The sequence below is a fragment of the Pseudophryne corroboree genome, chromosome 2, assembly GCF_028390025.1.
Source record: "Pseudophryne corroboree isolate aPseCor3 chromosome 2, aPseCor3.hap2, whole genome shotgun sequence".
In the NCBI taxonomy this organism is placed as follows: Eukaryota; Metazoa; Chordata; class Amphibia; order Anura; family Myobatrachidae; genus Pseudophryne; species Pseudophryne corroboree.
Window position 1 is genome coordinate 42675376 of NC_086445.1, and position 24774 is coordinate 42700149.

Below are 24774 nucleotides of genomic sequence, written 5' to 3' on the forward strand. Positions count from 1 at the left end.
AGGCAGAGTAAGTCTGGAGCTACTCTGAAACTGCTAACTCGTTTGTAATCGCAATATTGCGCGTACGTCGGTCGCAATTTTAAGAAGCTAAGATTCACTCCCAGTAGGCGGCGGCTTAGCGTGTGTAACTCTGCTACATTCGCCTTGCGAGCGAACAACTCGGAATGAGGGCCATGGTTTTGCCCAGTTGCTTGCTTTTTTGCTTTACTTACAAACATGAATCAGGCCCATAGTTGCCTACCCTCCTGCATCCTGCGGGAGGCTCCTGTTTCAGCCATAACTCTCCTGCTGCCCTGCTTTGTAGGTCAAATCTCCCGTATTCTTCTGATTCTGCCAGGTGTGCAAGAACACTGATTTGCTGTAGTTGCTCAGGATTCACTGCTGACGACTGTTATTATCCCCCCTTCTTGGAACCCTGGAGAGAGAAACAGCAGCAGATGATCTGTGTGTTACAGGGTCTTCTTATCTGTGCTGGTGCACTCATCCATAGTGTGCTGCTGCTGCTAAGCATTGTTGTTAGTAATCTTTCTGTAGTTAAATACTAGTGATGTGCACCGGAAATTTTTCGGGTTTTGTGTTTTGGTTTTGGATTCGGTTCCGCGGCTGTGTTTTGGATTCGGACGCGTTTTGGCAAAACCTCCCTGAAAATTTTTTGTCGGATTCGGGTGTGTTTTGGATTCGGGTGTTTTTTTACAAAAAACCCTTAAAAACAGCTTAAATCATAGAATTTGGGGGTCATTTTGATCCCATAGTATTATTAACCTCAATAACCATAATTTCCACTCATTTCCAGTCTATTCTGAACACCTCACACCTCACAATATTATTTTTAGTCCTAAAATTTGCACCGAGGTCGCTGGATGGCTAAGCTAAGCGACACAAGTGGCCGACACAAACACCTGGCCCATCTAGGAGTGGCACTGCAGTGTCAGACAGGATAGCACTTCAAAAAAATAGTCCCCAAACAGCACATGATGCAAAGAAAAAAAGAGGCGCACCAAGGTCGCTGTGTGACTAAGCTAAGCGACACAAGTGGCCGACACAAACACCTGGCCCATCTAGGAGTGGCACTGCAGTGTCAGACAGGATGGCACTTCAAAAAAATAGTCCCCAAACAGCACATGATGCAAAGAAAAAAAGAGGCGCACCAAGGTCGCTGTGTGACTAAGCTAAGCGACACAAGTGGCCGACACAAACACCTGGCCCATCTAGGAGTGGCACTGCAGTGTCAGACAGGATGGCACTTCAAAAAATAGTCCCCAAACAGCACATGATGCAAAGAAAAAAAGAGGCGCACCAAGGTCGCTGTGTGACTAAGCTAAGCGACACAAGTGGCCGACACAAACACCTGGCCCATCTATGAGTGGCACTGCAGTGTCAGACAGGATGGCACTTCAAAAAAATAGTCCCCAAACAGCACATGATGCAAAGAAAAAAAGAGGCGCAATGAGGTAGCTGTGTGACTAAGCTAAGCGACCCAAGTGGCCGACACAAACACCTGGCCCATCTAGGAGTGGCACTGCAGTGTCAGACAGGATGGCACTTCAAAAAAATAGTCCCCAAACAGCACATGATGCAAAGAAAAAAAAGAGGCGCACCAAGGTCGCTGTGTGACTAAGCTAAGCGACACAAGTGGCCGACACAAACACCTGGCCCATCTAGGAGTGGCACTGCAGTGTCAGGCAGGATGGCACTTCAAAAAAATTGTCCCCAAACAGCACACGATGCAAAGAAAAATGAAAGAAAAAAGAGGTGCAAGATGGAATTGTCCTTGGGCCCTCCCACCCACCCTTATGTTGTATAAACAGGACATGCACACTTTAACGAACCCATCATTTCAGCGACAGGGTCTGCCACACGACTGTGACTGAAATGACTGGTTGATTTGGGCCCCCACCAAAAAATAAGCAATCAATCTCTCCTTGCACAAACTGGCTCTACAGAGGCAAGATGTCCACCTCATCATCATCCTCCGATTCCTCACCCCTTTCACTGTGTACATCCCCCTCCTCACAGATTATTAATTCGTCCCCTCTGGAATCCACCATCTCAGATCCCTGTGTACTTTCTGGAGGCAATTGCTGGTGAATGTCTCCACGGAGGAATTGAATAGAGATGAGCGCCTGAAATTTTTCGGGTTTTGTGTTTTGGTTTTGGGTTCGGTTCCGCGGCCGTGTTTTGGGTTCGAACGCGTTTTGGCAAAACCTCACCGAATTTTTTTTGTCGGATTCGGGTGTGTTTTGGATTCGGGTGTTTTTTTCAAAAAACACTAAAAAACAGCTTAAATCATAGAATTTGGGGGTCATTTTGATCCCAAAGTATTATTAACCTCAAAAACCATAATTTCCACTCATTTTCAGTCTATTCTGAATACCTCACACCTCACAATATTATTTTTAGTCCTAAAATTTGCACCGAGGTCGCTGTGTGAGTAAGATAAGCGACCCTAGTGGCCGACACAAACACCGGGCCCATCTAGGAGTGGCACTGCAGTGTCACGCAGGATGTCCCTTCCAAAAAACCCTCCCCAAACAGCACATGACGCAAAGAAAAAAAGAGGCGCAATGAGGTAGCTGTGTGAGTAAGATTAGCGACCCTAGTGGCCGACACAAACACCGGGCCCATCTAGGAGTGGCACTGCAGTGTCACGCAGGATGGCCCTTCCAAAAAACCCTCCCCAAACAGCACATGACGCAAAGAAAAAAAGAGGCGCAATGAGGTAGCTGTGTGAGTAAGATTAGCGACCCTAGTGGCCGACACAAACACCGGGCCCATCTAGGAGTGGCACTGCAGTGTCACGCAGGATGTCCCTTCCAAAAAACCCTCCCCAAACAGCACATGACGCAAAGAAAAAAAGAGGCGCAATGAGGTAGCTGTGTGAGTAAGATTAGCGACCCTAGTGGCCGACACAAACACCGGGCCCATCTAGGAGTGGCACTGCAGTGTCACGCAGGATGTCCCTTCCAAAAAACCCTCCCCAAACAGCACATGACGCAAAGAAAAAAAGAGGCGCAATGAGGTAGCTGACTGTGTGAGTAAGATTAGCGACCCTAGTGGCCGACACAAACACCGGGCCCATTTAGGAGTGGCACTGCAGTGTCACGCAGGATGTCCCTTCCAAAAAACCCTCCCCAATCAGCACATGATGCAAAGAAAAAGAAAAGAAAAAAGAGGTGCAAGATGGAATTGTCCTTGGGCCCTCCCACCCACCCTTATGTTGTATAAACAAAACAGGACATGCACACTTTAACCAACCCATCATTTCAGTGACAGGGTCTGCCACACGACTGTGACTGATATGACGGGTTGGTTTGGACCCCCCCCAAAAAAGAAGCAATTAATCTCTCCTTGCACAAACTGGCTCTACAGAGGCAAGATGTCCACCTCATCATCACCCTCCGATATATCACCGTGTACATCCCCCTCCTCACAGATTATCAATTCGTCCCCACTGGAATCCACCATCTCAGCTCCCTGTGTACTTTGTGGAGGCAATTGCTGCTGGTCAATGTCTCCGCGGAGGAATTGATTATAATTCATTTTAATGAACATCATCTTCTCCACATTTTCTGGATGTAACCTCGTACGCCGATTGCTGACAAGGTGAGCGGCGGCACTAAACACTCTTTCGGAGTACACACTTGTGGGAGGGCAACTTAGGTAGAATAAAGCCAGTTTGTGCAAGGGCCTCCAAATTGCCTCTTTTTCCTGCCAGTATAAGTACGGACTGTGTGACGTGCCTACTTGGATGCGGTCACTCATATAATCCTCCACCATTCTATCAATGTTGAGAGAATCATATGCAGTGACAGTAGACGACATGTCCGTAATCGTTGTCAGGTCCTTCAGTCCGGACCAGATGTCAGCATCAGCAGTCGCTCCAGACTGCCCTGCATCACCGCCAGCGGGTGGGCTCGGAATTCTGAGCCTTTTCCTCGCACCCCCAGTTGCGGGAGAATGTGAAGGAGGAGATGTTGACAGGTCGCGTTCCGCTTGACTTGACAATTTTGTCACCAGCAGGTCTTTCAACCCCAGCAGACTTGTGTCTGCCGGAAAGAGAGATCCAAGGTAGGCTTTAAATCTAGGATCGAGCACGGTGGCCAAAATGTAGTGCTCTGATTTCAACAGATTGACCACCCGTGAATCCTTGTTAAGCGAATTAAGGGCTCCATCCACAAGTCCCACATGCCTAGCGGAATCGCTCCGTGTTAGCTCCTCCTTCAATGTCTCCAGCTTCTTCTGCAAAAGCCTGATGAGGGGAATGACCTGACTCAGGCTGGCAGTGTCTGAACTGACTTCACGTGTGGCAAGTTCAAAGGGCATCAGAACCTTGCACAACGTTGAAATCATTCTCCACTGCGCTTGAGACAGGTGCATTCCACCTACTATATCGTGCTCAATTGTATAGGCTTGAATGGCCTTTTGCTGCTCCTCCAACCTCTGAAGCATATAGAGGGTTGAATTCCACCTCGTTACCACTTCTTGCTTCAGATGATGGCAGGGCAGGTTCAGTAGTTTTTGGTGGTGCTCCAGTCTTCTGTACGTGGTGCCTGTACGCCGAAAGTGTCCCGCAATTCTTCTGGCCACCGACAGCATCTCTTGCACGCCCCTGTCGTTTTTTAAAAAATTCTGCACCACCAAATTCAAGGTATGTGCAAAACATGGGACGTGCTGGAATTTGCCCATATTTAATGCACACACAATATTGCTGGCGTTGTCCGATGCCACAAATCCACAGGAGAGTCCAATTGGGGTAAGCCATTCCGCGATGATCTTCCTCAGTTGCCGTAAGAGGTTTTCAGCTGTGTGCGTATTCTGGAAAGCGGTGATACAAAGCGTAGCCTGCCTAGGAAAGAGTTGGCGTTTGCGAGATGCTGCTACTGGTGCCGCTGCTGCTGTTCTTGCGGCGGGAGTCCATACATCTACCCAGTGGGCTGTCACAGTCATATAGTCCTGACCCTGCCCTGCTCCACTTGTCCACATGTCCGTGGTTAAGTGGACATTGGGTACAACTGCATTTTTTAGGACACTGGTGAGTCTTTTTCTGACGTTCGTGTACATTCTCGGTATCGCCTGCCTAGAGAAGTGGAACCTAGATGGTATTTGGTAACGGGGGCACACTGCCTCAATAAATTGTCTAGTTCCCTGTGAACTAACGGCGGATACCGGACGCACGTCTAACACCAACATAGTTGTCAAGGCCTCAGTTATCCGCTTTGCAGCAGGATGACTGCTGTGATATTTCATCTTCCTCGCAAAGGACTGTTGAACAGTCAATTACTTACTGGAAGTAGTACAAGTGGGCTTACGACTTCCCCTCTGGGATGACCATCGACTCCCAGCAGCAACAACAGCAGCGCCAGCAGCAGTAGGCGTTACACGCAAGGATGCATCGGAGGAATCCCAGGCAGGAGAGGAATCGTCAGAATTGCCAGTGACATGGCCTGCAGGACTATTGGCATTCCTGGGGAAGGAGGAAATTGACACTGAGGGAGTTGGTGGGGTGGTTTGCGTGAGCTTGGTTACAAGAGGAAGGGATTTACTGGTCAGTGGACTGCTTCCGCTGTCACCCAAAGTTTTTGAACTTGTCACTGACTTATTATGAATGCGCTGCAGGTGACGTATAAGGAAGGATGTTCCGAGGTGGTTAACGTCCTTACCCCTACTTATTACAGCTTGACAAAGGGAACACACGGCTTGACACCTGTTGTCCGCATTTCTGTTGAAATACCTCCACACCGAAGAGCTGATTTTTTTGGTATTTTCACCTGGCATGTCAACGGCCATATTCCTCCCACGGACAACAGGTGTCTCCCCGGGTGCCTGACTTAAACAAACCACCTCACCATCAGAATCCTCCTGGTCAATTTCCTCCCCAGCGCCAGCAACACCCATATCCTCCTCATCCTGGTGTACTTCAACACTGACATCTTCAATCTGACTATCAGGAACTGGACTGCGGGTGCTCCTTCCAGCACTTGCAGGGGGCGTGCAAATGGTGGAAGGCGCATGCTCTTCACGTCCAGTGTTGGGAAGGTCAGGCATCGCAACCGACACAATTGGACTCTCCTTGTGGATTTGGGATTTCGAAGAATGCACAGTTCTTTGCTGTGCTGCTTTTGCCAGCTTGAGTCTTTTCATTTTTCTAGCGAGAGGCTGAGTGCTTCCATCCTCATGTGAAGCTGAACCACTAGCCATGAACATAGGCCAGGGCCTCAGCCGTTCCTTGCCACTCCGTGTCGTAAATGGCATATTGGCAAGTTTACGCTTCTCCTCCGACAATTTTATTTTAGGTTTTGGAGTCCTTTTTTTTCTGATATTTGGTGTTTTGGATTTGACATGCTCTGTACTATGACATTGGGCATCGGCCTTGGCAGACGACGTTGCTGGCATTTCATCGTCTCGGCCATGACTAGTGGCAGCAGCTTCAGCACGAGGTGGAAGTGGATCTTGATCTTTCCCTAATTTTGGAACCTCAACATTTTTGTTCTCCATATTTTAATAGGCACAACTAAAAGGCACCTCAGGTAAACAATGGAGATGGATACTAGTATACAATTATGGACTGCCTGCCGAGTGCAGACACAGAGGTAGCCACAGCCGTGAACTACCGTACTGTACTGTGTCTGCTGCTAATATAGACTGGTTGATAAAGAGATGTCTATGTAACTATGTATGTATAAAGAAGAAAGAAAAAAAAACCACGGTTAGGTGGTATACAATTATGGACGGACTGCCTGCCGAGTGCAGACACAGAGGTAGCCACAGCCGTGAACTACCGTACTGTACTGTGTCTGCTGCTAATAATATAGACTGGTTGATAAAGAGATGTCGTAGTAGTATGTATGTATAAAGAAGAAAGAAAAAAAAACCACGGTTAGGTGGTATACAATTATGGACGGACTGCCTGCCGAGTGCAGACACAGAGGTAGCCACAGCCGTGAACTACCGTACTGTACTGTGTCTGCTGCTAATATAGACTGGTTGATAAAGAGATGTCTATGTAACTATGTATGTATAAAGAAGAAAGAAAAAAAAACCACGGTTAGGTGGTATACAATTATGGACGGACTGCCTGCCGAGTGCAGACACAGAGGTAGCCACAGCCGTGAACTACCGTACTGTACTGTGTCTGCTGCTAATATAGACTGGTTGATAAAGAGATGTCTATGTAACTATGTATGTATAAAGAAGAAACAAAAAAAAACCACGGTTAGGTGGTATACAATTATGGACGGACTGCCTGCCGAGTGCAGACACAGAGGTAGCCACAGCCGTGAACTACCGTACTGTACTGTGTCTGCTGCTAATATAGACTGGTTGATAAAGAGATGTCTATGTAACTATGTATGTATAAAGAAGAAAGAAAAAAAAACCACGGTTAGGTGGTATACAATTATGGACGGACTGCCTGCCGAGTGCAGACACAGAGGTAGCCACAGCCGTGAACTACCGTACTGTACTGTGTCTGCTGCTAATATAGACTGGTTGATAAAGAGATGTCTATGTAACTATGTATGTATAAAGAAGAAAGAAAAAAAAACCACGGTTAATTGGTATACAATTATGGACGGACTGCCTGCCGAGTGCAGACACAGAGGTAGCCACAGCCGTGAACTACCGTACTGTACTGTGTCTGCTGCTAATATAGACTGGTTGATAAAGAGATGTCGTAGTAGTATGTATGTATAAAGAAGAAAAAAAAACCACGGTTAGGTGGTATACAATTATGGACGGACTGCCTGCCGAGTGCAGACACAGAGGTAGCCACAGCCGTGAACTACCGTACTGTGTCTGCTGCGACTGGATGATAAATGATATAAAAAATATATATATATCACTACTGCAGCCGGACAGGTATATATTATATATTATATAATGACGGACCTGCTGGACACTGTCTGTCAGCAGAATGAGTTTTATTTTTATAGAATAAAAAAAACAACAACACACAAGTGAAGTCACACGACGAGTGTTTAACTTTTTCAGGCAATCACAATATAAGTATACTACTAACTATACTGGTGGTCAGTGTGGTCAGGTCACTGGTCAGTCACACTGGCAGTGGCACTCCTGCAGCAAAAGTGTGCACTGTTTAATTTTAATATAATATTATGTACTCCTGGCTCCTGCTATAACCTATAACTGGCACTGCAGTGCTCCCCAGTCTCCCCCACAATTATAAGCTGTGTGAGCTGAGCAGTCAGACAGATATATAATATATATAGATGATGCAGCACACTGGGCTGAGCCTGAGCAGTGCACACAGATATGGTATGTGACTGAGTCACTGTGTGTATCGCTTTTTTCAGGCAGAGAACGGATATATTAAATAAACTGCACTGTCTGGTGGTCACTCACTATATAATATTATGTACTCCTGGCTCCTGCTATAACCTATAACTGGCACTGCAGTGCTCCCCAGTCTCCCCCACAATTATAAGCTGTGTGAGCTGAGCAGTCAGACAGATATATAATATATATAGATGATGCAGCACACTGGGCTGAGCCTGAGCAGTGCACACAGATATGGTATGTGACTGAGTCACTGTGTGTATCGCTTTTTTCAGGCAGAGAACGGATATATTAAATAAACTGCACTGTCTGGTGGTCACTCACTAGTAAACTCTCTGCACTCTCTACACTTCTACAGTACTCCTCCTAGTCCTAAGCTCCAGTAAATCTCTCTCTCTTATAATCTAAATGGAGAGGACGCCAGCCACGTCCTCTCCCTATCAATCTCAATGCACGTGTGAAAATGGCGGCGACGCGCGGCTCCTTATATAGAATCCGAGTCTCGCGAGAATCCGACAGCGTCATGATGACGTTCGGGCGCGCTCGGGTTAACCGAGCAAGGCGGGAGGATCCGAGTCTGCTCGGACCCGTGAAAAAAAACATGAAGTTCGGGCGGGTTCGGATTCAGAGAAACCGAACCCGCTCATCTCTAATTGATTATAATTCATTTTGATGAACATCATCTTCTCCACATTTTCTGGAAGTAACCTCGTACGCCGATTGCTGACAAGGTGAGCGGCTGCACTAAACACTCTTTCGGAGTACACACTGGAGGGAGGGCAACTTAGGTAGAATAAAGCCAGTTTGTGCAAGGGCCTCCAAATTGCCTCTTTTTCCTGCCAGTATATGTGCGGACTGTCTGACGTGCCTACTTGGATGCTGTCACTCATATAATCCTCCACCATTCTTTCAATGGTGACAGAATCATATGCAGTAACAGTAGACGACATGTCAGTAATCGTTGCCAGGTCCTTCAGTCCGGACCAGATGTCAGCACTTGCTCCAGACTGCCCTGCATCACCGCCAGCGGGTGGGCTCGGAATTCTTAGCCTTTTCCTCGCACCCCCAGTTGCGGGAGAATGTGAAGGAGGAGCTGTTGACGGGTCACGTTCCGCTTGACTTGACAATTTTCTCACCAGCAGGTCTTTGAACCTCTGCAGACTTGTGTCTGCCGGAAAGAGATATACAACATAGGTTTTAAATCTAGGATCGAGTACGGTGGCCAAAATGTAGTGCTCTGATTTCAACAGATTGACCACCCGTGAATCCTGGTTAAGCGAATTAAGGGCTCCATCCACAAGTCCCACATGCCTAGCGGAATCGCTCTGTTTTAGTTCCTCCTTCAATGTCTCCAGCTTCTTCTGCAAAAGCCTGATGTGGGGAATGACCTGACTCAGGCTGGCAGTGTCTGAACTGACTTCACGTGTGGCAAGTTCAAAGGGTTGCAGAACCTTGCACAACGTTGAAATCATTCTCCACTGCGCTTGAGTCAGGTGCATTCCCCCTCCTTTGCCTATATCGTGGGCAGATGTATAGGCTTGAATGGCCTTTTGCTGCTCCTCCATCCTCTGAAGCATATAGAGGGTTGAATTCCACCTCGTTACCACCTCTTGCTTCAGATGATGGCAGGGCAGGTTCAGGACTGTTTGCTGGTGCTCCAGTCTTCGGCACGCGGTGGCTGAATGCCGAAAGTGGCCCGCAATTCTTCGGGCCAGCGACAGCATCTCTTGCACGCCCCTGTCGTTTTTTACATAATTCTGCACCAACAAATTCAATGTATGTGAAAAACATGGGACGTGCTGGAATTTGCCCAGATGTAATGCACGCACAATATTGGTGGCGTTGTCCGATGTCACAAATCCCCAGGAGAGTCCAATTGGGGTAAGCCATTCTGCGATGATGTTCCTCAGTTTCTGTAAGAGGTTGTCAGCTGTGTGCCTCTTATGGAAAGCGGTGATACAAAGCGTAGCCTGCCTAGGAACGAGTTGGCGTTTGCGAGATGCTGCTACTGGTGCCGCCGCTGCAGTTCTTGCTGCGGGAGGCAATACATCTACTCAGTGGGCGGTCATAGTCATATAGTCCTGAGTCTGCCCTGCTCCACTTGTCCACATGTCCGTGGTTAAGTGGACATTGGGTACAACTGCATTTTTTAGGACACTGGTGACTCTTTTTCTGACGTCTGTGTACATTTTCGGTATCGCCTGCCTAGAGAAATGGAACCTAGATGGTATTTGGTACCGGGGACACAGTACCTCAAACAAGTCTCTAGTTGCCTGTGAATTAACGGTGGATACCGGAACCACGTTTCTCACCACCCAGGCTGACAAGACCTGAGTTATCCGCTTTGCAGCAGGATGACTGCTGTGATATTTCATCTTCCTCGCAAAGGACTGTTGGACAGTCAATTGCTTACTGGAAGTAGTACAAGTGGTCTTCCGACTTCCCCTCTGGGATGACGATCGACTCCCAGCAGCAACAACAGCAGCGCCAGCAGCAGTAGGCGTTACACTCAAGGATGCATCGGAGGAATCCCAGGCAGGAGAGGACTCGTCAGACTTGCCAGTGACATGGCCTGCAGGACTATTGGCTTTCCTCTGTAAGGTGGAAATTGACACTGAGGGAGTTGGTGGTGTGTTTTGCAGGAGCTTGGGTACAAGAGGAAGGGATTTAGTGGTCAGTGGACTGCTTCCGCTGTCATCCAAAGTTTTTGAACTTGTCACTGACTTCTGATGAATGCGGACCAGGTGACGTATAAGGGAGGATGTTCCTAGGTGGTTAACGTCCTTACCCCTACTTATTACAGCTTGACAAAGGCAACACACGGCTTGACACCTGTTGTCCGCATTTGTGTTGAAATAACTCCACACCGAAGAGGTGATTTTTTTTGTATTTTGACCAGGCATGTCAATGGCCATATTCGTCCCACGGACAACAGGTGTCTCCCCGGGTGCCTGACTTAAACAAACCACCTCACCATCAGAATCCTCCTTGTCAATTTCCTCCCCAGCGCCAGCAACACCCATATCCTCATCCTGGTGTACTTCAACAGTGACATCTTCAATTTGACTATCAAGAACTGGACTGCGGGTGCTCCTTCCAGCACTTGCAGGGGGCGTGCAAATGGTGGAAGGCGCAAGCTCTTCCCGTCCAGTGTTGGGAAGGTCAGGCATCGCAACCGACACAATTGGACTCTCCTTGGGGATTTGTGATTTAGAAGAACGCACAGTTCTTTGCTGTGCTTTTGCCAGCTTAAGTCTTTTCATTTTTCTAGCGAGATGATGAGTGCTACCATCCTCATGTGAATCTGAACCACTAGCCATGAACATAGGCCAGGGCCTCAGCCGTTCCTTGCCACTCCGTGTCGTAAATGGTATATTGGCAAGTTTATGCTTCTCATCAGACGCTTTCAATTTTGATTTTTGGGTAATTTTACTGAACTTTTGTTTTTTGGATTTTACATGCTCTCTACTATGACATTGGGCATCGGCCTTGGCAGACGACGTTGATGGCATTTCATTGTCTCGGCCATGACTAGTGGCAGCAGCTTCAGCACGAGGTGGAAGTGGATCTTGATCTTTCCCTATTTTAACCTCCACATTTTTGTTCTCCATTTTTTAATGTGTGGAATTATATGCCAGTATCAATAGCAATGGCCTACTACTATATATACTGCGCACAACTGAAATGCACCACAGGTATGGATGGATAGTACACTTGACGACACAGAGGTAGGTAGAGCAGTGGCCTTCCGTACCATACTGCTATATATACTGGTGGCCACTGTCAGCAAACTGCAAAACTAAAATGCACCACAGGTATAGAATCTAGATGAATAGTATACTTGACGACACAGAGGTAGGTAGAGCAGTGGCCTTCCGTACCGTACTGCTATATATACTGGTGGTCACTGTCAGCAAACTGCAAAACTAAAATGCACCACAGGTATAGAATCTAGATGGATAGTATACTTGACGACACAGAGGTAGGTAGAGCAGTGGCCTTCCGTACCGTACTGCTATATATACTGGTGGTCACTGTCAGCAAACTGCAAAACTAAAATGCACCACAGGTATAGAATCTAGATGGATAGTATACTTGACGACACAGAGGTAGGTAGAGCAGTGGCCTTCCGTACCGTACTGCTATATATACTGGTGGTCACTGTGTCAGCAAACTGCAAAACTAAAATGCACCACAGGTATAGAATCTAGATGGATAGTATACTTGACGACACAGAGGTAGGTAGAGCAGTGGCCTTCCGTACCGTACTGCTATATATACTGGTGGTCACTGTCAGCAAACTGCAAAACTAAAATGCACCACAGATATAGAATCTAGATGGATAGTATACTTGACGACACAGAGGTAGGTAGAGCAGTGGCCTTCCGTACCGTACTGCTATATATACTGGTGGTCACTGTCAGCAAACTGCAAAACTAAAATGCACCACAGATATAGAATCTAGATGGATAGTATACTTGACGACACAGAGGTAGGTAGAGCAGTGGCCTTCCGTACCGTACTGCTATATATACTGGTGGTCACTGTCAGCAAACTGCAAAACTAAAGTGCACCACAGATATAGAATCTAGATGGATAGTATACTTGACGACACAGAGGTAGGTAGAGCAGTGGCCTTCCGTACCGTACTGCTATATATACTGGTGGTCACTGTCAGCAAAACTGCACTGTACTTCTCCTATATAATACTGCTGGTCCCCAGTCCCCACAATAAAGCAGTGTGAGCACAGATATATGCAGCACACTGAGCACAGATATGGAGTGTTTTTCAGGCAGACAACGTATACTGGTGGTCACTGGTCAGCAAAACTCTGTACTGTACTCCTCCTATATAATATACTGGTGGTCCCCAGTCCCCACAATAAAGCAGTGTGAGCACAGATATATGCAGCACACTGAGCACAGATATGGAGTGTTTTTCAGGCAGACAACGTATACTGGTGGTCACTGTCAGCAAAACTCTGCACTGTACTCCTCCTATATAATACTGCTGGTCCCCAGTCCCCACAATAAAGCAGTGTGAGCACAGATATATGCAGCACACTGAGCACAGATATGGAGTGTTTTTCAGGCAGACAACGTATACTGGTGGTCACTGGTCAGCAAAACTCTGCACTGTACTCCTCCTATATAATATACTGGTGGTCCCAAGTCCCCACAATAAAGCAGTGTGAGCACAGATATATGCAGCACACTGAGCACAGATATGGAGTGTTTTTCAGGCAGACAACGTATACTGGTGGTCACTGTCAGCAAAACTCTGCACTGTACTCCTCCTATATAATACTGCTGGTCCCCAGTCCCCACAATAAAGCAGTGTGAGCACAGATATATGCAGCACACTGAGCACAGATATGGAGTGTTTTTCAGGCAGACAATGTATACTGGTGGTCACTGGTCAGCAAAACTCTGCACTGTACTCCTCCTATATAATATACTGGTGGTCCCCAGTCCCCACAATAAAGCAGTGTGAGCACAGATATATGCAGCACACTGAGCACAGATATGGAGCGTTTTTCATGCAGACAATGTATACTGGTGGTCACTGTCAGCAAAACTCTGCACTGTACTCCTCCTATATAATACAGCTGCTCCCCAGTCCCCACATTAAAAAATGGAGAACTAAAATGTGGAGGGTAAAATAGGGAAAGATCAAGATCCACTTCCACCTCGTGCTGAAGCTGCTGCCACTAGTCATGGCCGAGACGATGAAATGCCATCAACGTCGTCTGCCAAGGCCGATGCCCAATGTCATAGTAGAGAGCATGTAAAATCCAAAAAACAAAAGTTCAGTAAAATGACCCAAAAATCAAAATTAAAAGCGTCTGAGGAGAAGCGTAAACTTGCCAATATGCCATTTACGACACGGAGTGGCAAGGAACGGCTGAGGCCCTGGCCTATGTTCATGGCTAGTGGTTCAGCTTCACATGAGGATGGAAGCACTCATCCTCTCGCTAGAAAACTGCAGTGCCACTCCTAGATGGGCCAGGTGTTTGTGTCGGCCACTTGTGTCGCTTAGCTTAGTCACACAGCGACCTTGGTGCGCCTCTTTTTTTCTTTGCATCATGTGCTGTTTGGGGACTATTTTTTTGAGGTGCCATCCTGTCTGACACTGCAGTGCCACTCCTAGATGGGCCAGGTGTTTGTGTCGGCCACTTGTGTCGCTTAGCTTAGTCACACAGCGACCTTGGTGCGCCTCTTTTTTTCTTTGCATCATGTGCTGTTTGGGGACTATTTTTTTGAAGTGCCATCCTGCCTGACACTGCAGTGCCACTCCTAGATGGGCCAGGTGTTTGTGTCGGCCACTTGGTTCGCTTAGCTTAGTCACACAGCTACCTCATTGCGCCTCTTTTTTTCTTTGCATCATGTGCTGTTTGTGGACTATTTTTTTGAAGTGCCATCCTGTCTGACACTGCAGTGCCACTCCTAGATGGGCCAGGTGTTTGTGTCGGCCACTTGGGTCGCTTAGCTTAGTCACACAGCTACCTCATTGCGCCTCTTTTTTTCTTTGCATCATGTGCTGTTTGGGGACTATTTTTTTGAAGTGCCATCCTGCCTGACACTGCAGTGCCACTCCTAGATGGGCCAGGTGTTTGTGTCGGCCACTTGGTTCGCTTAGCTTAGTCACACAGCTACCTCATTGCGCCTCTTTTTTTCTTTGCATCATGTGCTGTTTGGGGACTATTTTTTTGAAGTGCCATCCTGTCTGACACTGCAGTGCCACTCCTAGATGGGCCAGGTGTTTGTGTCGGCCACTTGGGTCTTTGTGTCGGCCACTTGGGTCGCTTAGCTTAGTCACACAGCTACCTCATTGCTCCTCTTTTTTTTCTTTGCATCATGTGCTGTTTGGGACTATTTTTTTGAAGTGCCATCCTGTCTGACACTGCAGTGCCACTCCTAGATGGGCCAGGTGTTTGTGTCGGCCACTTGGGTCGCTTAGCTTAGTCAACAGCTACCTCATTGCGCCTCTTTTTTTCTTTGCATCATGTGCTGTTTGGGGACTATTTTTTTGAAGTGCCATCCTGTCTGACACTGCAGTGCCACTCCTAGATGGGCCAGGTGTTTGTGTCGGCCACTTGGGTCGCTTAGCTTAGTCATCCAGCGACCTCGGTGCAAATTTTAGGACTAAAAATAATATTGTGAGGTGTGAGGTGTTCAGAATAGACTGGAAATGAGTGGAAATTATGGTTATTGAGGTTAATAATACTATGGGATCAAAATGACCCCCAAATTCTATGATTTAAGCTGTTTTTGAGGGTTTTTTGTAAAAAAAAAAACCGAATCCAAAACACACCCGAATCCGACAAAAAAATTTCAGGGAGGTTTTGCCAAAACGCGTCCGAATCCAAAACACGGCCGCGGAACCAAATCCAAAACCAAAACACAAAACCCGAAAAATTTCCGGTGCACATCACTAGCACAGATATATGCAGCACACTGAGCAAAGATATGGAGTGTTTTTCAGGCAGACAACGTATACTGGTGGTCACTGTCAGCAAAACTCTGCACTGTACTCCTCCTATATAATACAGCTGCTCCCCAGTCCCCACAATTAAGCAATAAGCACAAATATTTGCATCAACATTAATAAACGGAGAGGACGCCAGCCACGTCCTCTCTCTAACATTTCCAATGCACGAGTGAAAATGGCGGCGACGCGCGGCTGCTTATATAGAATCCGAATCTCGTGAGAATCCGACAGCGGGATGATGGCGTTCGGGCGCGCTCGAGTTAACCGAGCCATACGGGAGAATCCGAGTATGCCTCGGACCCGTGTAAAATGGGTGAAGTTCGGGGGGGTTCGGTTTCCGAGGAACCGAACCCGCTCATCACTATTAAATACATTTGTTTAATTAGAGTATCTGGTGTCTGTAATGATTTGGTTAATGCTATAATGGTATGGAAAACATCACATCCAATAGATATATTTAGTGTCTACAAGATGCAGACAGTCCAGTGTTCACATTAAAATAACATTTAATACACCAATATCAAAATTTACTCATACTGTATGTTTAGTGATGAATTCACACAAGGTCAACTTGCATTTAAAATTTATTGCATAGGCATCACATTTACAATGTATATTGTGCTGAGTGAGAAGAAAAGAAATATCACAGCGAATACATATTGCAAAAAAGGAAACCCTGTATTGCAGACGGCAATGTTAGTACCAATACTTATTTATTTATTTCTAAGTATTTATATAGCGCACACATATTCCGCAGCGATTTACAGAGCATATTTGGCCATTCACATCAGTCCCTGCCCCAGTGGAGCTTACAGTCTATATTCCCTATCACACCTACACGCACACACATTAACGCTAGGGTTATTATTTTTGTGAGCCAATTAACCTACCAGTATATTTTTGGACACTTGCCAGAATATATTGTTACTAAGATTATTTGGAATTATCTCGCAACAAGCATATAAGCATAGACACTCCCATTTATGGAACTAGACGTCCCTTTGGGCAGAGTATGACACGCCCCCCTCGGCAGCGTGCTGCGTAATCTCCCTGAGTCTAGTTTTCAAAGTAGGCAACTATGGCCCGTGGTCACATAATACAAGAAGTACAGTAAATTGTGATCTGCAAAATTTCTGGAAGGCATGCTAGGGTTGTGTAGACTCTCCAAAGTCCCCAAATGCTCCGATTCATATGCACAATGGGTGGGGTGTGGTCTTCAGAGTCCCTTTAGCCGCAAGGCTAGATGGGTCTGTTTACCTTAGGATCCTCCATAGGTAGTCAGGGTCCAAAATCTTTTGCCTCTTTCCCTGGAGAGGGAACTTTTTTGATGTAAGGTAATGGAACCTTGGGGTGGCATCCCCTACTTAGATCTCATGGATACAGGAACCCATAAGGGCCTACTGAACCTTCTGACCATTAGGGAAAAAAAACCTCAAAAATGTAAAGTAACAAAACAGGAGGTGAGTCAGAAGTGCTGAGTTCTATAGCCTATGGCTGGGCTGGTATAATATTCTGCTACCTAGCCACAAGGCTGGGATGCCTTGCTCTTCTCTGAGTAGGTGCCACACCACTGGGTTAGCTGCCTAGGCCAGTGGCCAGAGGACTTTAGTAACCTCTCCATGACCAGAGGGGTCACCATCCGAGGCGGCTCCAGAGGTGGGGCTGCAGCTCAGTTCAAAACTGAAATAGTGGAGCCACACCAACTGCCAGTGAGTCAGTGTGAAATGGCAGTTGGTGGCAGTTGGAGTGGCTCCTCTATTTGAAATTTGAACTGACCTGTAGCCCCTCCTCTGCAGCCACCACTGGTCACCATTCCATCCCAGGACAGAACTATACTAGATCTTAGCCAAAATACCCACCATATTTACCTGAAGAAGGAGAGGCTCGGCTACCGGCCTCTTGCTGGTGGGAGTGTGTGTGTGGGGGGTGTGGGGGGGCTCCGTGCAGAGTTGAGGACAGGCCCAGCGCTACCCGCTCAGCGAAGGGATGCAGTGCAGGGAGGCGCTGGGACAGAGAGGCGCTTTCCCTGCTCTGAATCCCTTCACTGCTGCGCCGTCCTGTCCCCACTGCTGCTGCTGCTGTGTCTGTCACTGTATGACAGTCACTGGCAGCAGCGCCTGCAGAATCAAAAACCTCCTGCCTCCCCTCCCCGTGTGACAGCGGCTGAGTACGGGACAGAAGGGGGCGGAGCTAAACGGCCCGAAAGGGGGCAGGGCTAAACGGGACAAAAGGGGTGGAGCTACACTGACCAGGCTGCAGTACAGAGGGAGACTGGCTTAGGTAAGTGGTGTGTGTGTGTGTGTGTGTGTGTGTGTGTGTGTGTGTGTGTGTGTGTGTGTGTGCATATGGTGGGTGGGTGTGTATGTGTGTGTATATATGTGTGAATTGTGTGTGTGAGGTATGTCTGCGTTCGCGCACTTTATGGACGCTAGTACTGGGGGGGGCATTACGTATAATGACGCTACTACTGGGGGAGGCCATTACATGCAAGGACGCTACTACTACTGGGAGGGTGCATTACGTATCAGGACGCTACTACAGGGGGGGCATCACGCGTAACAACGCTACTACTGCTGGGGGGGGCATTACTTATAAGGACGCTACTAGTACTACGGGGGAATTGCATATAAGGAGGCTTCTACTGGGGGTGCATTATGTATAAGGACGCTACTACTACTGTGGGGCATTACGTATATGGACGATACTACTATTATGGGGAATTACGTATAAGGACGCTTTTACTACTGGGGATGCACTACGTATAAGGACGCTACTACTACTGGGGGGGCACTACGTATAAGGACGCTACTACTACTGGGGGGCATTATGTATAAGGATGCTACTACTACTGTGAGTGCATTATGTATAAGGATGCTACTACTACTGGGGTGCATTATGTATAAGGACGCTACTACTACTGTGGGGCATTACGTATATGGACGATACTACTATTATGGGGAATTACGTATAAGGACGCTTTTACTACTGGGGATGCACTACGTATAAGGACGCTACTACTGCTGGGGGGAGCATTACGTATAAGAACGCTACTACTACTTGGGGGCATTATATATAAGGACGCTACTATTACTCGGGGGGCATTACGTATAACAATGCTACCACTACTAGAGGGGCATTACGTATAAGGATGCTACTACTGGGGGGGCATTATGCATAAGGACGCTACTACTACAGGGGGGGGGGCATTACATGTAAAGATGCTACTACTGGGGGGGCCATTACGTATAAGGACGCTACTAGTATTGTGGGGGGGGGCATTACGTATAAGGACGCTACTACTACTAGGGGGGAATTACGTACAAGGACGCTTCTACTACTGGGGGTGCACTACGTATAAGGACGCTTCTACTACTGGGGGGGGCATTACGTATATAAGGACGCGTCTACTACTGGGGGTGCACTACGTATAAGGATGCTACTACTACTCTGGGTGCATTATGTATAAGGATGCTACTACTACTGGGGGGGCATTACGTATAAGGATGCTACTACTACTGGGGGGGCACTACGTATAAGGATGCTACTACTACTGGGGGGCATTATGTATAAGGATGCTACTACTACTGTGAGTGCATTATGTATAAGGATGCTACTACTACTGGGGTGCATTACATATAAGGACGCTACTACTACGGGTGGGGCATTACGTATAAGATTAATAAGATTGTGCTACATTGTGGCGTAATTTTAAATGGGGGTACTATTGTGTGGCCATGCCCCTTAGTTGTGAGACCACACCCCTTTTCCCGGCGCACGCCAACGGAATATGGGAGGGCGCAATTTTATAGTTTGCAGGGGGGCGCCGAACACCCTAGCACCGGCCCTGGTTGAGGATACAGAATGTGACAACAGGAGGGGCAGAGGAAAGAGGAGGTAAGGGGTTAAGACCCCAGCACAACTGTGGTTGCAGGAGGGGCCCATAATACTGGTGTGGTGGCTTCCTGTGCACATCTGCGCTCATAGTGAATATGTCCCTAGTATTAGGGGTGGTCCCCCATATGAACAGGGCTCATACAGTGGAGGTTACGGCGATGGAAAATAATGTCAGGCTTGCCCGCATCCGCCTGTATGCATCCACGTAGTAACTATAGCCGCTGAGTGTTATTATGGCCAGGCAGATGGAAGCAGCGATATGACGTAGAGGTGCTGTGTCTGACATTACACCCCAATCTCCCATGTACTGCGTACTGGGCCATCATCTAGAACACAGGTTCTCAAACTCAGTCCTCAGGACCCCACACGGTTCACCTTTTCCATGGCACCCAGCAGCTGCACTGTGCATTACCAACTGTCACATTTCAAAAATGTACAGGTGACCTGCAAAACATGAACCGTGTGGGGTCCTGAGGACCGAGTTTGAGAACCTGTGATCTAGACTGTACCAATATTATCAAGGTTCCCACAAATATCAGAACCCAAGGAATAGGCCCCATGTTTCCAGTATGGGGTGGCGGTGATTACATGAGTTCTGCAGTTATATTGTCCTTTAAATGTAAAATTGCATCAGGATGCACGGACCGTACGCAGGAGCCCTTAGTGGCAAATGCTGTTCTCTGTAAGCCTCAAACATTACTAACAACTAGTAATAATAAGTATGCCGGGTCACCCCTGCCCCGACCCCACTATACTCACTATGTGCTCACTCTGGAGAGGTTCCCCTCTCCTGGTCCCACTGCGGTGGAAGCCACTGGGAGGGAGAGCGTCTCCCACTCCTACTGCGCAGGATGGAGACGGGACAGGTTGCTGCTGATTATTTCATAGCCATGCTATGTAAGACATGCTTGCCACATGATCAAAGGTTACTTATTGACCACAATTATATAAAGAGGGGTTTGCAAGGAATTCCACAGCAAGAGTTTCCATGGAACGTTCCATAAAATATGGTATTTATTGTATGCCCTTGACTGTCTCACTCTTTAGACCTCCGATATTGGGAGGTGCACAGTAATCAGTTAAAGGAGGTGTTCACTCAAATTCACATACTCCAAGTTGAAGAGAGTATTGACTGCATAGGAGAGGAAAGAGTTAAACATCTGGGGAGGGGTGGACCTAGCTGTGAGGAAAGTACAGCCTTCTTTAAGGGGAGGGCTTGATATATATAGGGAAGGTGAAGCCATTTTAAGTCTCTTGGTGATCTGGTTTAGGTGAGTGCTGCAGTGCAAGCAAAACTTTGTTTTATTAGGGGATTCTTGCTGTGCAAGTTACAGTTACAGTTCAGTGAAGTGTCTGGAGTCAGTGTCTCGGCACATGAGTCATGACTCATCTGTAGTGGAATGTGTTGCAGAGACTGCACATGAATCAGTGAGTTGCCAGTGCTGGCAGATCAGTGCTGGACTCATGGAGTTATTCAGCTGCAGTGATTGTGCAGTGTATCTGGGGGAGGCAGCTGCTTATGCCCTGATTGTTAATAATATATTAACATAGATTTACTGTTATGTTGATATATTATTAATAACCACTTATTGCATACTAGTTATAGAATATGACATTACTTCTGGCTGAGGAGAGAAAGCTTAACAGCCATGAAACACATCATTCATTCTGTAACTAAACCAAATAAAAACATTTTTTTTTAATGTTTTATTTTGCATACTTTGCTAATTGGATGATTTTAGGTGGCCTTGGATTTATTATATTATCCACTATCTAGCCTCCAGGGAGTTTGCCACCCACAATCACACTGAGCAGAATCAGTGAGCACTGAGCTGAGAGCCCTGTACCACAGGGGCTCCACCTCCTGCTGCATGAATCAGATTCATTCACTGAGTCTCCACAGTGTACAACTGTCTCACTCACTGGCAGACTCAGGATTAATCATGATTCATGACATGGATCAGGCACAGCAGCAGAGCACTCACTGACTGGTGAGTCGTGACTGCTCCCTCCCCCCTCCCACTGGGTGTCACCTGGTATAGCCTCTGGCCAATCACAGCTAAAGACAGCAGAACACACTGACTGAAGGACACAGGACACAGAGTTTCCTCCCTCTGTCTGAGAGAAGCTGCTGCTGCTGCTGTCTCCACTCATGAAACAGTGAGTGACTCGAGTCATTCACACTTCCTGATGATTCCAGTCACTGTGTTGAGACAGAGAGTCAGTAGCCATCTCTATTGTCAGCCCCCTGCATTTAGGTCACACATCAGTGCTCTGGCTGCCACTCGCCCACGACGGTCCGCCGGGACCCCAGCCCGTTACCGCTCATCTGGCGGTGGGGGCTGGTTCCGGCGGCGAGCTGGCTGGCCCTGGGGGCGGCGCCGCTTTCCTCCTTGTCTCCTCAGCCCTCTCCCCCGCAGCCGGAACACGGTGTGGAGCTAATGGGGCTCTTAATGCAGGAGCCCAGACAAGAGGCCTTGTGGTGACAGAGAGCAGTGGGGCGCGCGCCCGTGTGTGCGCAGCAGCGCCGCCGGCCTTGCTGTCTCCCCTGCTATCTCCCAGGCAGCCGGAATCCGGCGGGAGCCGGGGGGAGAGGGGAGACAGGGCAATTATGATCACTGGCAGGGCAGTGCGATACCAAGGAGAAGGGGTGCGGCAGCAAGAGGTCACGGGGTGCGGGCACAGGAGGTGCGCGAGCCCGTGTCCACTGCAAGCGGAGCGGTGCGCGCGCGCTCTGCTGCGCCGCGGGGTTCCCGGTCTTTTCAGATCACTCCCCCGGGGCCAGAATCTAGCGGCCTGCGGTGGAGGAGGGGGGACAGGGAATGGGTTAGTGGCCGCGGGGCTGCTGCACGCGCCGCAGGAACTCGCGGCGGTCCCCCCCCCCCTCTGCGGCATCGGATAGTTCCGATACACGGGAAGAGGGGACAAATTCAGAGGCGAGGGCAGTGCGGGCGCCGACAGCGGTGCCTCCGCTTTCCCGCAAGGGCAGCGTGCGTCGGATGCCCGGCACACGCATGTCGGGCGGCGAGCGCGTGGTCGCACGCGGGCCCCGGCGAAGGACCCAGGACCGCGCTTTGGGGCAGTCACGACCCCTCCGGAGCGCTGGCTCGGCCCTGGCCACAGCGGTGAAGGTGTTAGGGCCGCTAGCCGCGGCTGCCTCCCCTAGAACGGCTGTTCGTTCCGGCGGGCTATGGCGGCGCAGCGGGTGGCACGCGCCTGCCGTGAGCTCGGGACGGTCGCCGCAGAATTACAACAGGGTCCAGGGCAGGACGCGGGGGAGCTCACGGCCGCAACGCCCCCAGCACGGAGGCCGCGGCATGTGCCGCGAGTACTGGAGGGGTCCTCCGCTTCTTCCTCTTTTTCAAGGGAGCTCGGGGATGAGGCGATGGCAGATTTCGAGGAGGAAGGCAACGATTTGGACGCGCCGGAAGATTCCATGTCGGGGGAGTCGGCGGCATCAGGTAAGGTGGTGCAGTCGGTATTCGGGTTCCTCCACGAGCTTTAGTTCGCGTAGTTCTTCCTCCTCTTCATCTTCAATGTCGTCACAGGCGTCCGAAGTCAGTAGCACAACTAGGGCAAAGAAGCGGGCAACTAAATTCGCCAAGAGGGCAGCGGAACAGGCGCAAGCGGCTTAGCGAGGAAGCGCGTAGGGCCAAGAAGCTCGCAATTTGCCCGGTGTCGTGCGATTCGTCTATACTGCTGTACTGCGGGGGCTGCGAGATAGCTGCCGCAAGAAGATTTGGAGGGGGGACTTCGTGGACGTGTTCGTATTGACGAAGGTCGCGAAGAAAGAGTATAAGGTGGCGGCGCAAAGAAGGGCATCGGGGCTGAGGCATTCCGTACCTTCGATAATTGCCTGGCCGGGTTCTGGGTCTTCGCGGCATCTTACCTGGAGGACAGGCCGGCAGAGCACACAAATATAATAAGGTACCTGCATCTCATACATGACATGCAGCGCACGTCTTCGGGATCGGAGTGGCGCAGGTACGATCAGGAATTCAGGGAACAACAGGAAGGTTTGCAGGTCATGGACTTCGGGTTCAAGGACGTTGAGGTTGGGCTCAAGGTCACCCGGGCTTCGCTACAGGCGGAGGAGCCCCGGAAGCCGGGGGCGGACGGGCACCACGCAGGGTCGTCCTCCCAGGGGTTCGGCGCGGACGGCGGATTGGCCAAGTCAGGTAGGTCGGCAGTCCGCGCAGGGGGGCGTGCCACCACAAAAAAGGAAAATGTTTCGCGTTTAACAACGCGGCGTGTTCCTTCGGGGGATGACTTGGTCATCTCTCCAGTGGGGGTGGTTCCTAAGAAGGCTCCAGGCGCCTTCCGGCTCATTTGAGTTCGCTTTTAGGTGTGTACTGCCGGAAGCTGTGAAGGGCGACTGCGGGGTGTGCCAGAACGCACCATTTCGTGCGTTTGTCCTCAGAGATTAAGAGGGATTTGGCAATATGGGCCTCGTTCCTCGAGGACTTCAACGGGGTGTGTATATGGCAGGCCCCAATGGCGGACAGCGCTAGGTTGCAGCTGTTCACCGACGCAGCGGGCGCCTCTGGATTCGGTTGCCATCTGGAGGGATCTTGGTGCGCGTGGCCGGCAGAATGGCATCGCGGGGGTTTCACGAAGGACCTTTTGCTTCTGGAGTTTTTCCCATTATGGTGGCGTTGGAGGTCTGGGGCGATCGGCTGGCTAATCGCAGCATTTTGTTTAGATGCGATTATCTGGGCGTGGTGCATGCGATTAATAACCAAAGGGCAAAGTCGTTGGTGGTTATGCGGGTGCTAGGGCAATTGCTTTTGACATGCTTGCGTAGGAACCTGTGGTTCCGCGCGCAACATGTGCCCGGTTTGGAGAATGGTATTGTCGACGCTTTGTCGCGAGGACAGTGGGAGAGGTGTTGGTTGTTGGCACCTGAGGCCAACGAGCAGGGTTTTCACTGTCCCGGTTAGGTTTGGCAGGTGATCGGGCCGGACTGGAGGGTATAGTGTTGCGGTCAGTCGCGCCAGCCACGCTCAAGGCTTACGGACATGCTTGGAATGAGTGGGACGAGTTTGTCCAAGGTCGTCAGCAACAAGGTAAGAGCAGGCATCGGCTGATGCTTT

The 24774-nt window shown here is 48.9% G+C and overlaps 1 protein-coding gene across 1 annotated transcript in view; it reads left to right on the plus strand.

Annotated features, from left to right (window-relative positions):
- MOGAT2 (monoacylglycerol O-acyltransferase 2) overlaps positions 1 to 24774 on the plus strand; it is a 234518-nt gene that overhangs the window by 868 nt on the left and 208876 nt on the right. The window lies entirely within an intron of this gene.